The 16,827-nt window shown below is 52.0% G+C and overlaps 3 non-coding genes and 1 pseudogene across 3 annotated transcripts; 1 reads left to right on the forward strand and 3 right to left on the reverse strand.

Annotated features, from left to right (window-relative positions):
• LOC123142355 (putative serpin-Z12) overlaps positions 1-8,429 on the forward strand; it is a 17,279-nt pseudogene extending 8,850 nt beyond the window's left edge.
• Positions 8,430-11,254: 2,825 nt separating this feature from the next.
• LOC123146683 (small nucleolar RNA U3) lies at positions 11,255-11,475 on the reverse strand. The gene has a single exon (XR_006472888.1). It is a non-coding gene; the product is annotated as a small nucleolar RNA U3 (small nucleolar RNA).
• Positions 11,476-12,824: 1,349 nt separating this feature from the next.
• TRNAG-GCC (transfer RNA glycine (anticodon GCC)) lies at positions 12,825-12,895 on the reverse strand. Its single transcript has one exon. It is a non-coding gene; the product is annotated as a tRNA-Gly (tRNA).
• Positions 12,896-13,497: 602 nt separating this feature from the next.
• On the reverse strand, positions 13,498-13,706 carry LOC123146690 (small nucleolar RNA U3). Its single transcript, XR_006472895.1, has one exon. It is a non-coding gene; the product is annotated as a small nucleolar RNA U3 (small nucleolar RNA).
• Positions 13,707-16,827: the final 3,121 nt, after the last annotated feature.

Below are 16,827 nucleotides of genomic sequence, written 5' to 3' on the forward strand. Positions count from 1 at the left end.
GCTCATCCTCCCTCCTCTCCGGTGAGCTCCTCCTCCCTCCTCTCCTCCCATCCCCTCATGGTTTCTCCTTCCTCCTCTCCGATGCTCCGGTGAACTCCTCTCCGGCGACCTCCTCCTCCTCTCCGGCGATGTAGGCGAGCACCTCTCCGGTGACCTCCTCCTCCTCCTCTCCGGCGAACTCCTCTCCAGCAAAAGAACACGGCAAAAGAACGTACAAGATCCAAAAACAGGAACAAAATTTGAAATAATATCGTGCGAAAAACTAGCAAAAAATGGGCAAAAAAATCGCGATCCAGATCCAAATTCAAAATTCAAAAATAGCAATGGCGCACGGTGGGGGTTAGACGGTGCGCCACTACTATTTTCCCGCCTTCAAAATTCAAAAATACTAATGGCGCACCGTGGCCTATACTAATGGCGCACCAGTGGCCTATACTAATGGCGCACCATGGCATATACTAATGGCGCATCACTGGTGCGCCATTAGTAAAAAATACTAGTGGCGTGATGCTAGTGGCGCACCAGTAGTGCGCCATTAGTAGGCAAAACTGGTGCGCCACTAGTAAGCCTTTTTCTAGTAGTGCATAGTAGCCGTACTGACAATAGAAGAAGTCACAGCTCCATCATGGGCCCAGCCCATCCTCAACTTCCTTGTAAACAGAGAGCTGCCGACTGATGAGATCTCGGCAAGACTAGTTCAACGCCGAGCCGGAGCATACACAATAATAAACAGAGAACTTGTTAAGTGTAGCGTCACTAGAGTCTTCCAGCGCTGCGTCGAGCCAGAGAAGGGCATAGCAATCCTCAAGGATATCCACCAAGGCGAATGCGGCCACCACGCGGCCTCAAGATCACTTGTCGCCAAAGCTTCCCGCCATGGTTTCTTCTGGCCGACTGCTTTGGAAGACGCCAAGGAATTAGTCAAATGCTGCAAAGGATGCCAAGTCTTCAGCTCCAAGCAACACCTGCCGGCTTCTGCACTCAAGACCATCCCCCTCACATGGCCCTTTGCCGTTTGGGGGCTGGACATGGTGGGCCCATTCAAGACAGCCCGCGGCGGCATGACACATCTGCTTGTCGCCGTGGACAAATTCACCAAGTGGATTGAAGCGAAGCCAATCAAGAAGCTGAACGGGCCGACTGTCGTGGCATTCATCGCAGACATCACTGCTCGGTATGGTATACCACACAGCATCATCACCGACAACGGCACGAATTTTGCCAAGGGAGCACTGGCACGTTTCTGCGTGACACAGGGCATCCGACTGGACTTAGCGTCTATTGCCCACCCGCAGTCAAACGGCCAGGTCGAGCGAGCAAACGGCCTCATCCTCTCCGGCATCAAGCCCCGACTGGTCGTACCACTGGAGCGTTCGGCCGGCTGCTGGCTCGATGAGCTGCCGGCTGTCCTCTGGAGTCTGCGTACTACCCCGAACAAGTCAACCGGCTTCACTCCTTTCTTCCTTGTATATGGTGCCGAGGCTGTCATCCCAACTGACATCGAGTTCGACTCGCCTCGGGTCACCATGTACACCGAGGCGGAGGCCAAGGAAGCGCGAGAAGACGGTGTCAACCTGCTGGAAGAAGGCCGGCTGTTAGCACTCAGCCGGTCCGCCATCTACCAGCAGGGTTTGCGCCGTTACCACAACCGGAAGGTCAAGCCAAGATCCTTCCAAGAGGGCGATCTTGTGCTCCGGCTGATCCAGCGAACAGCCGGCCAACACAAGCTCTCGGCCCCTTGGGAAGGCCCTTTCGTCATCAGCAAGGCCCTAGGCAACGACTCACCTGATCGACGCACAGAAGCCAAGAGCACGCAAGAGGGATGATTCCGGCAAGGAGTCGGAACGACAATGGAACGCCAATCTCCTGAGAAGATTTTACAGTTAAAAGCAGTATGTATCATGCTACCTTTTTTGTATTAAGTACAAGACAACGGGCCCCCCGAGGCGCACTCGGGGACTGCCCTCCTTTATCTATGAATGACGAGTGTCATACCCATAAATGTACTATTACATTTTGATTCTCTATCTGGCACCGGGTTTGACTAGTCGGCCCGGGGACTGGCCGCCTTGAGTTATATTAAAAGTTCTACCTGAAGTCAGACAAGTAGTGTGCCAGCACCCGAGCCCTCTCTTGTTGTAAGTCGCAGCTCGAAGAACCGACTGTCCGACTAGCAAGAGCCAAAGGCAGGAAGGGATGCCCACACGAAAAACGGCTAAGAACTAACGAACTTATATAACACAAGCCGGCCTCCCACAACGCCTACCGGCTGTCAAAACAGCCGGCTGGCCGGCTTCCCAGTCACTTCGCTACAATCCAAGAAAGCTAGAGTACTTGCCCTCCCAACCGGCCTAGCACCTCTCCAGCCACAGACTGCAGAGCAGCTGTCCGGCTGGGAAGGCGGCAACCAAGGGAGGGCGGCAAAGGAAACAGTCAAAGGATGAAAAGCAAGAACAATGGAAAGCCAAACACATGCATGATTATATTTACACATAAGGCCTTCAACAGGCCGGCAGTCAATATAGTTTGAATACACCCCCAGTGGGTGGAACTGCGCAAACTTAACAAAATATTGTTCAAAGAGTAAAAAACAGGAAAGTAAAGGCGGCAGATTAGGCCAAGGGCGCAGCAGGGGAGCCGGGCTGGTCGGTGGAGACGGCAGCGCCGGCTGGAGGAGTGGCCGGCTGGCGAGTCTCGGCTTGATCATCGCCGGCTGCAGGCGGTGCGCTCGCACGCGCCTTGTTGCTGGAGGCACGGTCAAGCTGAGGCTGGCCGGCTGCTCCACCATCTGGCACGGCGTCTTCACCCTCCTCCTCCTCCTCTTCGCCCTCGTCGCTGGTGTCGATCTCCTCCGCCGAGTCCTCGCCATCTGCTGGGTTCAGCCCGAACCACTCCTCCGGCTGGGCAACGCCGTTATCATCCATCTCAGGAGCAAAGGCGCTGGTGTCGGTGTAGTCGGCGATCGCCGAGGCACGCTGGATGATAGCCGGCCGCGCCAGCTCCAACTCCGTGTCGGCCTCCTGCCGCCAGGTGGCCAGCTGGTCCAAGCTCAGCTCAGGATACCAGGCTTTGACGAACTCCAGCGCCCGCCTGGCGCCTGACCGAGCCGCAGAAGCCTTCCAGGACTCGAAGCGGCCGGCCGCTACCTCCAGCCAGTCGGCAGTTCGACTGGGGGTGCGGGGAATCACCTCGCCGGGCCAGAGAGCGGCCAGCACCTGCGCCCCAACACGCTGAAGCCGGCGGAGCATGCGGTGAGCCGGCTGGAGGCGGGCTTGAATCGCCAGGAGCTGTTCCTCAAGCGACCGGCGAGCGTTCGGCGCGATCTCAGCGCCAGCCTGCCTTTGCGCCTCGCGGTGGGCCTCGACGACCTGGTTGGCGGCAGTAGAGTAGCTAGGGAAGTACTCTGCTCAAGAAAGAAAGAGAAAGAAGAGAAAAATACCAAGTTAGAGAGTGAACTAAACGGCAAGCGGCAAGCAAGGAACGAAGAAGAGGGCGGCCTACCGTCAACCAAGTCTTTGATCTGGCCGTAGCCGTTGATCAACGACTGCCTCGCCTCGGCCCAGCTCACCGCCTCGGTCTCATATTCGGCTTGGAGGGCGGCCTCGCTATCCTGCACCGCCTTCAGGGCCGCCTTGTGGCTCTCCTCCTGGTCGGCCAACTTCTTGACCAGGCGGTCACGCTCCTGAGCCAAGGCGTTGAACTCGGCTTCCTTAGCACAAAGGGTGGCCTGGGTCCCACCCAGCTACTCCCTCAGTTTGGCGTTGGCCGCTGCAGGTATGGCAGAGAAGAAAAGAGCAATAAGAAAGAAGTCGTCAAGAAAGATCAGACCCGACAGCTCAGCAGTCGGCCCAAATCTCGGGGACTACACCCAGTGGGTGCGCTGACACGCCCCCACGTGAGATAAAAGATGAAGCACTTACTCCGACTCTCAGTTAGATCAGCATTCTTCTGGGTCAGCTCCCGAGCCTGGGAGTTGAAGGCAGCTGCACGGAGGTTGTGGTAGTCCTGCAAGTCGGACAGAGAAGCGAATGAGAACAAGATAGCAAACAAAGCCTACCAAGAAGTTCCAAGCCGCCTGCTCAGCAGCCGACTCGGAACTCGGGGACTACACCCAGTGGGTGCGCCGACGCGCCCCCACGGAAGAAACCAAGATCAAGAAGCAAAAAAGGGAAGACTCACCCGAATGGCCGCCCGTGTCACAAGGAACTCGTCATTATACTGCCTCAGCACTGCGGCCTAGGACTGAAGCCGGTTCCGGACTTCTTGCGCCGCCACATTCACCACGGCCGTCCCACCACCCGGCGTCCACCCCGAGCTGGCGCTGGCCGTCTCCACGTCCTGGGCCGACGAGCTGGAGCCCGCGGCCTTCTGCGGATCCGGAGCCGAAGTTGCCTTCCCCGCGCGCTGGCGCGATGGCGACTGGACCACTAGGTCCGTCCTCACAGCCGGCTCGCCCCCAGCCGGTTGCGCAGGCGGCGCGTTAGGCCGGCTGCCTTGGGCCACCCCAGTCGGCGAGGGCGGTGCCGCCTCCCTCTCCTGGACGACGACGTCGTCCTCCCTCTCCAACCCCGGCAGGTCGCCGCCGGCTTACTCCGGCGGGGGCTCCGGGATCTCGGGCACCGCGACACGCAGGGGGGTGACAAGCAAGGCCCCCTCCGCTCTCGCTGCGGCTGCAGCCTTCGCCGACTCCTCCGCCTCCTCCTGTGCTGCCTTGGCGGCAGCCGCCCTCAGCTCTTCCGCCGCTCCTCCCACGCCTCCCGCGCATTTCGCTTCGGCGCCGCTTGAAGCTCGGCGCGGGGGTCCACACAGCGGGTGCTCCCGGATCCTCCCGGCGATCCAACCACGGAGGCGGCAGCAACCCGCTGAGAGAAAGCGTAGCCCTGATTTTTGAGACAAGACAAGGATTCAGAAATCGACAAGAAAAGAAGAAAGAATATGCAAAAGAATCTACACTTACGCCGAAACCGTTTGCGGCTGCTTCACCACCTTGCGGAAGCGGGCCGCCTTCGCGGCCGCCTCATCCCGTCTGGTCGCCGCCGCCCCGCCCTTGGGCTTCTTCGGCCGACTGCCAAACAAGCCCGACGCGGCCCGGCGCTTCTGCGCGCCGCCCCGAGCAGGCGGCGCGGCGGAGGAACCCGCGCCATGGTCGGACGCCGGCCGGCGGCGTGGGACGATTTCCGCCTCGTCGTCATCCGGCCAGTCGTCGAAGCTGGTTCCAAGCCCGTCGCCGCCTGCCTCGCCGCCTCCCGCCTCGGTGTTGTCGTCCATGGCGGCCGCCCCAAGTCGGGGTCCTCCAAGTCATGCTCCGCCCGGTCGGGGAGAAATTGGCGATCCGCCCCCGCTGTCCCGACCGCAGGTCGAAGGAGAGGGCTCTGCCAAGACGTGCCGACTGGTCAGAGTCGGCCAAGAAAAACTTGGTGACAAAACTAAAAGAAGAAAAGATAAAGAAAGCATACCGTAGGCGGGGGATAAGCACGGGAGTACGGCTCCTTGCCAAACTGCACTCTGCGGAGAGCTTGCAGTTTGCGAGATAATTCACCATATGGGCCACCTCGTCATGAGGCATCTCCTTGGTGCACAACCGACTCGGATCGAGTTGGCCGCTCATCTGACAGATCAGATGAGGGCGGCTTTGAAGCGGGAGCACCCGGCGCATGACGAAGGCGGCCAGCAGGTCGGACCCAGTCAGGCCCTCCGACTGGATCATTACCCGGAGTCGGGCGACGGCCGCGGCTCCAGCCGGCGACAGCGTCACGGCCCGATAGGACCACTGGGGCCGCCTCCCAGCCGGCGGGCCGGCTACATAAGCCGGCAAGTTGACGTAGTCGCCTTGCGGGGCGACGTTCTTCATGTAGAAGTACGACTTCTGCCAGCGCTTCACCGACTGGATCAACGTGATGATGGGGAAGGGGTTGTCGGCTTCCGGCCTCCGCATCGCGATGAAGGCGCCGCTCTGAGCCGGCACGCCCTGCATGCGGGTGCCGAGCTTGGTTTGGAAGAATTCCCCCCAGAACTCGAGGGTGGGAAGAATGCCAAGAAAGCCCTCGCACATAGTGACGAAGGCGGACAGCAGCACCACCGTGTTTGGAGTGAGGTGGTGCGGCTGGAGTTGATAAAACTCGAGGAAGGAGTGGAAGAAGGCGCTCGCGGGCAGACCGAGGCCGCGCAGGAAGTGCGAGCGAAAGATTACCCGCTCGCCTTCCTCCGGTGCCGGCGTGATCTCCTTCTCCGGCGCGAGACGGACCCGCACCTGGTCCTTGCCGGGCAACCGCCACGTCTTGCGGAGGAAGTCGATGTGGTCCGTATGGACGTTGGAGCCGTCCCAGTCTCCGCCGTACTGCATGCTGGCGAGAAGCTGGCGAGAAAGGGTGCGGCGGCGGAGAAAGCACGGCCCCGCGGCGGCGAAGCTGCGGGGTGGTGCGAAGATTGGCGGGACGGCGCGGCGGCGAGATGCTGCTGCGATGGAAAGGAGGAGGAAGAAGATGGCGGAGAGAGGATGAGCGTGCGAGCGTCTGCTGCTTCCCCTCCTCCCCCTACTTATAGCCTCGTGCGGCGAAGCCGAGGAGGCGAGGCGTGAGGGGAACGTGGGATTAACTGCGCCCACTCCCCCACGTCCCGCGATTATTGCGCCCTAACGACGTGCAGAAACTGCCGCCGAAAGGCGTGCGGCCCGCTTTGGGCCACAGAGAATCCGCGCCTGGGCCTAGGCGTAGGATTGGTGGGCCCCCGGCCTGCGGCGACGTCCTGTCGCGCGCGTGGGTTGGCAGGCTTTTTTCAGCCGGAGGATGCCACGTGGTACGCGGGCGGCGAGCGGCCGGCCCGCAACCCGGCGTGCGCACCAACTGACTCCCGCCTTCAGACTTCAGAAGTTTCGTCAAGACGGCGCGCCCAACCGAAGCCGACTCCCAGCTACTGGCTCGTCAAGATAAGAAGCTGACCGAGCTTCTCGACCTCCTCTCGGCCTCGAAGCCCAACCAGCTTCGGGGACTACTGTCGGAGTAAATGGCCACGGGTAGCCTAACCGACTCCCCCTGGCTCTTCGAAAAATTATCAGGCCAATCGAGCCTTCAAGCATCCAGAGCATGGGGCCGCCTTCCTCTGGCCGGCTATCCCCAGGGCCGACTACCAGAAGGCGACCCGGCCTCAAAAACATTCCCGAAGAAAGCTACGAGATGGCCGACTCCAGGAAGCCGGCTCCAAGAGGACCGACTCCCAGAAGCCGGCCATGAAGAAGGCCGACTCCCAGAAGCCGGCCAAGACTGCACCCACATAACGGTGATGAGACGGGGCGCGGCCGCAGTACAGCCTAGCACCCCCGAATCCCGGAGCAAGCATGGCCACAGGGCGCCGTACGGGTCAGCCATCCCCCGTCCGGCGCGGCACTGTAGCCATGTTGACCTCGACGTCACCCACGACAGGCGCCAGTACGGCCCGCGGGCGGCGGGCCCCTTTAGCCAGAGAGACGCTCGAAGGCGGCCCGGCCTCCCCTAGTCGGCCTGGGGCGTAGCCGGCTCCCAATAGCCGGCTACCTCCCTCCCTCGAAACATGTGCATCATTAAGGAGACAAGACGAGGTGAGGCTACAGTGAGAGCCCGCAAGGCGGCGGCACTGTAGCCACGCTCACCTCGACAAAGCCCTCGTCATCAGGGGCGAAGCAACAGTAACCAGACGCCGACAAGGCCCCCAGGCGGTAGGGCCGGCCTGTCGGCCAAGAGGCCGGCAGCCGGCGGGACCCACCAGTCGGCGGGCCCCAATGGCCGGCGGAGAAGCCGGCGAGCACAGACACTGATGGCTGGGACCCGTGCCTAGCCGGATTACCATTGTACCCCTGGGGGTAGGCCTATATAAATCCCCCGGGACACCCATGCAAAGGGTTGATCTCATAGAGTTTTACACACCACATAGAGAGAAAAGAAGAGCTAGCCTTGCCCTTCTTCTTCCCCTAGCCAAACAGCTCAAGGAACACTTGTAACTACTTGTGTTGATCTAGTGACCATGCGGAGACCCCGCAGAGTAGGACTAGGGGTGTTATCTCCACGGAGAACCCCGAACCTGGGTAAGATCCGCCGGCGTGCATGTCTTCGCCTTATCCCGTTTTCAGGCACCGGCGATGTCTTACTGGCTCCCACAATGATAAGCCACCCGTTGGCATATGTCGCACCTACCACCCGACAGTGAGCGGCGGAGATGAGCATGGGCGGGTCTCCATCTCCCGGGTGTACCATAAGGCCACCATCGAGGTGGACGAGCAAGGCACCGTGGCCGCTGCTGCCACGGTCATACTACTAGATGGTGCTGCGCTTGAGGAAAGCGAACCACCGCATTTGGTGGATTTTGTCGCGGATCGGCCCTTCTTATTTGCCGTGGTCGAGGAGAGGACGGGAGCCGTATTGTTCCTTGGTCATGTGGTCAATCCTCTCGCGGGCTAACTGAATACATAATGATTCTGTAATATGTGTAATCCTTTGGTTGCGGAATGGATAATTGAACATGTGGAACCTGCTAACTAATATTGTTCCTTAGTCTTCCATAGAGCATTTGGGTGACACACTGCGCGGTGTAAAATATACTCCTACATCGTACATTATTTCAGATGTGTGGTTAAGAAGAGAGATTGAGTGGTTAAACAAATTCAAAAAGAGAACAAGTTTAAGAAGAATTTTTTAGCCTGTCATATTCAGACCACCATGTATGGGCATCAGCCAATTGAACTTATGTAGAGATAATGAATGGAAGCCTCGACATCTTTTTGCAGCCAAGGAATGAGTGCTGGACTCTACATTCGCTGAAACAAGCGTGTGGACGAGAGCACCTTGCTGATTACTGATCGACTGTTGGATCCTCATGTACTTATTCTACAAAGACAGTGCTGGATCTCAGAGATTTGTTCCACTTGCTTCTGGCTAAGCAGGCCTACTGCTAATTCAGTGATCTCTGTACATATCGATGGCGAACTCACCTGGACAGGTATATCAAGTTCTGCCTGCCAGTCACCTCTGTTTCAGTTGTTAGTTTACGTAGCCCTCCTATGTATGCTCTGTCGTTAGTGTGGGACTTGATCTTTTGGATAATATTTCATCAAACTCTTAAGCAAAGAAGCAAGCAATAATCTTGTTTTGTGACCATCATCACACGCTGGAGCATCTTCAAAGCATTACTGCTGGAGCATCTCCAAAGGATTACTGCAGCCCACCCTTCATAGATGTCTGAAAGTTAGCTAATTCAGATGATTAATCCATGGATTTCACCCTGACTTGAAGCTGCAAAATGAATCTATTCTGCATAAGCTTGTAGCCTTGTACTCCTACATGTGGAACAACAACTGAATGTAATTGCCAGATGTTGTACAACCACATCCTAGCTCTACAGCCAAAAAGGAAAAAAAAAGATTTGTGGAGTCTGTCAGACAACCTCTGTTTCAGTTGTTAGTTTACGTAGCCCTCCTATGTATGCTCTGTCATTAGTGTGGGACTTGATCTTTTGGATAATATTTCATCAAACTCTTAAGCAAAGAAGCAAGCAATAATCACCCTGCATCAGTGTGAACTTGAACAGGAACGATCCTCTACAGCCGTTGGATGGCACCCATCAGGTGAATCCAAGCCGTTAATCACGCTCTGGCCCAGAGGTCAGAATGCATCAACCATCGTGCTACAGTCAGCAGCGTCTCACCTTATAAACTGCTCCAGCATCGTCTAAACTAGCGAGGTGGGACTAATTAAGTAGAGCAGGCACATGCAGCAGCGCCTACTCAGCCAGAGCATGGAACGGCTGGAAGGGTACGCGGGTCATGGCCCATGATCAAAGCCCAACCCATGTGAGGAATTATTTATGATCTCTTTCTTTTTTGCGAATTTGAATTATTTATGATCTCGTTCTCCTTTGTCCATTTTTGTTGCATCAGCTGTGCGAGTCTGGAGATATTGAAGCGGTTTAATATCTACTGCTGCATGGCCTATACTTTCCATTTATATTTACGTAAAATAGCAAATTCTTACCTTATTTTTCAGTGACACCTACTCTTTTTTCTTTTCCAAATTAAATTGCTGTTGGCCATTACTCATTAGAAGTAGCAAGACTACACACTGCCAGATTGGAGACATCACACACAGACAGAACATACACTTGTTTGGTATAGTACTTTGCTGGCATATACAGTATCTTTCTGTTTGAACACTACTTGCTGCAACCTCCATTCGGCGATGCTGTCGTCCTCTGCAACCTCCATTCGGCGACGCTCAGGCAAGCCGAAGCACCGAGGCATGCAAAAACTGCCAGCCTGAACATGGTGGCAGCAGAGCTTTCGAAGGTGGCGACTTGCCGATTTCTCAGGCATGGTCAGCGGCGGGCACGGGCATGGCGGTTCTCCATCGCCGGGGTGTACCATAAGGCCACCATGGAGGTGGACAAGCAAGGCACCATGGCCGCTGCTGCCACGGTCATACTACTGGATGGTAGTGCATTTGGGGAAAGCGAACCACAGCATTTGGTGGATTTTGTGGCGGATTGGCCCTTCTTATTTGCCGTATTGTTCCTTGGTCATGTGGTTAATCCTCTCGCTGGCTAACTGAATACATAAGAATACTAGTTAAAGGGCCTTCTGAACCAGGTTCATGTTCCGGTACAACAAAAGAATGGCAGGAGATGCAGAGCATGTGCAGTCCAGAAAACGTGGACCAGCCATTAATCTTAAGCAAGCAATCAACAAACCTTTTTTGGGAGAGCAACAAGCACTCTTACCTCCTGAAGCATCAGGTACAGATGCCATCTGGGTCAATTTCCTTTCCCAGGTCAGTAGTAAAATTATCTCACTGCCACCCTCACTGTCAGATGATCCATCTACTGGTGTTGTACAGTTGTAGTCAATTACCTTGGGTTGTAGAACACTAACTGGATCTTGTTTACTTCACACACATGGATGCCGTGTGACATGTCGTGTCGGATGAAGGCGTTGAATCGACCTGAATGAGAACGAAACCACTACTAATAATTTCCTCTTCCAATGCTATACTGTGAACTGAATCATACATAATTTGAGATGTATGATCAAGGAGGAGATTTGTTGGTTAAACAAGTTCGAAAAGGAAAAAAAGTACCTAGATTCCAGATCCATTATAAAACTGAATCATGCATAGTTTCCAAGAGAATTGGGTGCCACAAGATAAAAAAGAGTTGCAAAAGCAAACAAATTATTGTAGTCTGATCAAAGAGAAATGGTTTTCAAAGAGTTGCAAAAGTAAAAAAGAATTGTTGTAGTCTGTCAGACAACCTCTGAGCCACCCGCACCAGTGTGTACTGGAACAGGAACGATCCTCTACAGCGGTTGGATGTCACCCATCAGGTTAATCCAAGCCGTTAATCACGCTCTGGCCCAGAGGTTAGAATGCATCAACCATACTGAAGTGCTTGCCTCCTTATTGGTAAAGGATGCAGCGGTACGAGCCTATAGAACAGATCCTGTTCAAGTAAGGTCGTGCTACCTTCAGCTGCGCCTCGCCTTATAAACCACTCCAGTGTCTTGTAAACTAGTGAGGTAGGACTAATTGAGTATTGCATGCACATGCAGCAGCGCCTCCTTAGGCAGAGCTTGGAAAGAAGGAGGTTAGTGGCCCATGTACAAGGGCACGAGAATGAGCAAAGCCCAGCCCATCAGAGAAATGTTGAGCTGTGGAGAATTTGAACTAGTGTAAGTAAATATATGGCAAATGCTGCATAGCCTCTACTTTTGGACTAGTTTAGCTGCATAGCCTCTCCTTATTTCAAGACAGCTAGTCTTTTGTTTTCTTTATCTTATATATATATGCCAAATTAAATCCAGTCGGCCATTAGCAAAGTAGCAGACACATTGCTATGTTTGAAAGAGGAGGGAAAAAAGTGATTGATAGGAACAAAACTAGAGAAAAATGGGTGTGGTATAGAACTCCGGAACATCAAAGACAGAACACGCACTTTGCTGAAGTGTCTTTTTGTTTTGTTGAGTCAGCTATTCAAATAGTGTTCCAGTGGGAACGCTGCTTGCTGCAACTCTGCTTGCGATCCAGTACGGCCGTATCAGAAATCCAACAAGTCAAGGTGGAGCACGGCCTCTGACCGCCATCCTTCCTCTGTGGGGCGCACGGCGGTGTCATCCTTGCCGCCGCCCTCGATCGCGCCAGAGGGAGGCGCACGACGACGACGCGGCGGGCCGCAGCTTGTGCATGAATGCATATCAGGGACCAACCAAAGTGAAACCCAAAGTGAGGATGGACCCAGGATGAGCAAAGGCAGTACCAAAACCAAGATCAGCGGTAAGGAACAACTGATTTCAAAAAAGAAAAGGCGGTAAGGAATAATTTCTCAGCATCTCTGAAACAGGCTGTCAGTCACTGCAAAACATGTGAAAGGAAGCGCTGACGACGAACATCGACAACCTGATTGACAACAGATAACGTCGCTCGTCAAGGCCTTGCCAAGCTAATGAATACGACCCAAGGCGTTGATCGGTCGGTCGACAAGGGGCTCGGCTCTATTCTTCTTCTGCAGAGGGTGCAAGCTTCTTGTTATACCTGAAAAACAGAATACATATGGCAGTGAAAAATGGCACACACACACACAAGACAATCAGGCTCAGTACCCTTCAACAAATACATTTTATTTTTCGAAACGGAGGTAAATGATTTGCCTCATCGAGTAATTAAGAAGAAGAGAATTAGTTTCTTTAATCAGAATCGTTTTTGTTGCCCGGGCTGTTCTAGGTTATAAAACAAGATTTAGTCACAATTTTTTGTTGTTGCTATTTAAAAAGAAAAAACTAAGATACCATAATAAAACAAAACAACACAGGATGCACCAGCCGGGAATCGAACCCGGGTCTGTACCGTGGCAGGGTACTATTCTACCACTAGACCACTGGTGCTTTTGTCGAGCTTTCACTCGAGGGCGCTTAACTAATCATGATTAGTTGGACACATTTTCCTTCCTCAACATACTTTTTCAGCCACTAGTTCCTTGCCATCTTGTTCAGTTTTCTCTCCCAGTTCAGTAGTGAAACATCTCATTGCTACTGTCACTCTCAGCGGTGGCAAATTTCAGACGCTCATCCACTGGACTTGTAGCAGGAGAATCGTTAGCTGAGCAGTGTGACACGTCGTGTCGGATGAAGACTCCAAATCGGCCTCAACGACGAACCAAGCCAAGCATGTGATCCAGGGACTGGTAGGTATTGGATAAAACCTTGAGCTGTGAAGCAAAATCTTTCAGCGATGGAGCTCCTGGAACAGGTGTGGATATATGTATGGATCATGCATGTGGTCAGTTGGCTTATGTTACCTTCGGTTATATTTGCAGTGACCAGTACTAGTGCAGGTAAAAATAAAGTGGGTGCATCTTATCTTACTGGCACTACTAATACTATACTGTGAATTGAACCATCCATAGTTTCAGATGTGTGGTTAAGGAGGAAGATTTGTTGGCTAAGCAAGTTCAAAAGGAAAATAAAAAATAAAAAATATGTTGTGTAGTCTGTCAGACAACCTCTAAGCCACCCTGCACCAGTGTGAACCGGGCAGGAACGATCCTCTACAGCCATTGAATGCACCCATCAGGTGAATCCAGGCCGTTAATCATGAGGTTAGAATGCATCAACCAGACTGAAGTGCTTGCCTCCTTATTGGTAAAGGATGCAGCGGTACGAGCCTATAGAACAGATCCTGTTCAAGTAAGGTCGTGCCACAACAACCCCCGCCTCGCCTTATAAACTGGTCCAGTGTCGCTTAAACCAGCGAGGTGGGACTAATTAGAGAGTGGACATGCAGTGCTAAGCACCACTGGAAGAGCTTGGGACAAGGGTCGTGACGCATGTAGCTGGGCACGAGAATGAGCAAAGCCCAACCCATCAGAGAAATGTTCAGCTCTGGAGATTTTTGAACTGATTTAAATATCTGGTAAATGCTGCATAGTATATAATTTTGAACTTAGTACATAATTTCGAACAATGCTTATTGTAATATTTTTTTCATGACACCTAGTTTTTTTTTGTTTTCTTTAGTTTTTATGCCAAATGAAATTACAGCCGAACATTACAAAGTTGTAGACACACTGCTAGGTTAGAGAGAAGAGAAAAGAAATGCAGGAACAAAACTGGAGGGAAAACTGGGCGTGTTGTAACTCTGGGAATATACATTTGTCTGTTGAAGTACTTTCGCTGTTCAAAAGTAATACAGCGGGAAAACTATTTGCTGCAACTTCTATTGGGCGACGCTCACGCCGTCCCCTGCGTGGAGCACGGCGATCCTAAGTACTCGGACCGGCAAGCCGAAGCACCTGAGGCATGCAAAAACTGTCAGCCTGAACATGGTTTCAAACTGAACCCACTTTGTAACATGGTTTCAATAAGATGAAGCCAAGATGAGCAGAGGCAGTAGTACCAAAAACAGAGCAAGCAGCAAGGATTAATACATGTTAATTTTCCTACCAGAACCAGCCTTACGAATAATTGAACATGTGGAACCAGCCTTAAGAACAAGATTCGTTTCTAGGAACTCAGAATCCCAACCAAAGGGGTACAACCAAAGAATGGCAGGAGATGCAAGCTATGTGCAGTTCAGAAAAGGGTGGCCCAGCCTTCTCTATACTTTCCATATATAATTACGAACAATGGATAATTCTAACTTTTTTTTCCAGTGACACCTGGTTTTTTCCCCCAAATTAAATCACAGTCGGCAATTACAGAAGTAGCAGACACACTGCCAGATTGGAGACATCACAGACAGAACATATGCTTGTTTAGTTGTTTACTACGTACTACTTTGGTTGCATTTAAAACATCTTTCTGTTTTATTGGCTCGGCTATTCAAAAGCACTCCGGCGGTAAAACTACTTGCTGCAACTTCCCTTTCTACTAAATCTAATATTAACAATAGAATTGAGATCTAGAATTAGAGACCTCTACGACAAAAGGTTGTAAATCTCGATGATCTGCACTGTAATTTATTCAGTAAATATTTACAAATAAATAATAATCAGATGCACACGGTTACCCACGCGAGCCATCGTGCTGTTAATTAACAATCCATGACCCATCTTGAAGTTGTAACAAGTACAGTACTGGATCTGGATGGATTCCTCCATATGAGACTCTCGTATCCTTCGCGTCCGTGAAGCTTTCCGGTCCAAGTCCAGACCTGCTGCATTCCACACCCTCTGCCACTTGTCTTCCATCTCCTGCAGCAGCAGGCTTGTGCGAGGTGGAGATGCTCCACCAGAGAAGACGACCAACGCGAGGAAAGAGATCAGCTGCCCCCTACGCGGACAGATCCGCTCCGTACCCTTCATTCCTGGTTGCTCGCCTGCCATACAGGTTCATCCCATACAAATCGTATCCACACCTTTGCCTTACGAGCTTCAGAAATTTTTCTTTTTCTAGCGTTATTGTTCGCCTTATTTTCCATTTGTATTTTTCGCGGTTTTGGGAAAGCTGGCCATGGTTTGTATGGAGTTGACCCTTTTTCTTACAGATTTAGCCACTGTTTTGACCACTAGTTTTTACTGTCAAAGTCTACAGCGCTGTTTTATCTCACATCTGTCATTTAGTTGTGAACTAGGGCGAGTGCGTCCGTCCATAGTGTCATGGGAACTGAGGAAAAGAAAATCACATGGAGAGAAAATGAAATAAATGCCCCAGACTAGTTACAGTGGTGGATCCTTGAATCCCCAAAAACAAATCCAACTAAAAACTAAAAACTGGTCGCTGTCTCCTGGTCAACGATGAATGGTTCGGGCCGTGGGGAAGAGGAAGATTCCGGCCCCCGGATCCCTTCGGCATTTACTGTGTGTTCTTGGCGCTCCCGTTATCCCACGGCAGGTGCCAGTGGCGAGGCGAGGGTCTACAAAGTTTAATGCTAAAATATAAGCTGCACTCTTTCCTTTTTCTTGTTTTGTAGTACAAGGTATGCTCTCTGTTTTTTTTTTAGAGAGCTGAGCTAGTCAATCTAGCCGGAGATATAGGATACCATGGCATTAGCGAACAAGTTCCAACAGGCAAGTGCGACGGCAAGGAAGTTTACACTCGAGTATTTGGAACAAATTACAAATAATTTTTCTGAGGAGCACGTCATTGGTCGTGGTGCTTATGGAGTAGTTTACAAGGTATACTCATATGCATATTACTTAGATCTTGTAATTTCAAATGATACATAGCTGCAAGGACTCATGTATTTTTGTAACAGGGAGTACTGGAAAACGGGGAAGAGATTGCTCTCAAAAAGCTCTATTGGAGGCCGGATACTGACGACACGCACTTTAGGAATGAGTTTAATAACCTTATGCGGGTCCAACATCCAAATATTACTCAGTTGGTTGGCTACTGCTACCACCAAGGACATCACCTCATTGAGCACCAAGGTGGATATATTTTTCCCCATGTGGAAGAAAGAGTTCTCTGCTTCGAATACTTGGAGGGTGGAAGCCTTGACAAGAAAATTTCTGGTATGGTGCTACTCTACTCAAACTGTTATTTTGCATGTAAAGAAAAATGATCCATGAAATATGCACCTCTTTGAAGGAAATATGCCCTAGAGGCAATAATAAAGTTATTATTTATTTCCTTATATCATGATAAATGTTTATTATTCATGCTAGAATTGTATTAACCGGAAACATAATACTTGTGTGAATACATAGACAAACAGAGTGTCACTAGTATGCCTCTACTTGACTAGCTCGTTGGTCAAAGATGGTTATGTTTCCTAGCCATAGACATGAGTTGTCATTTGATTAACGAGATCACATCATTAGGAGAATGATGTGATTGACTTGACCCATTCCGTTAGCTTAGCACTCGATCGTTTA

The sequence above is a fragment of the Triticum aestivum genome, chromosome 6D (assembly GCF_018294505.1).
Source record: "Triticum aestivum cultivar Chinese Spring chromosome 6D, IWGSC CS RefSeq v2.1, whole genome shotgun sequence".
Classification (NCBI taxonomy): domain Eukaryota; kingdom Viridiplantae; phylum Streptophyta; class Magnoliopsida; order Poales; family Poaceae; genus Triticum; species Triticum aestivum.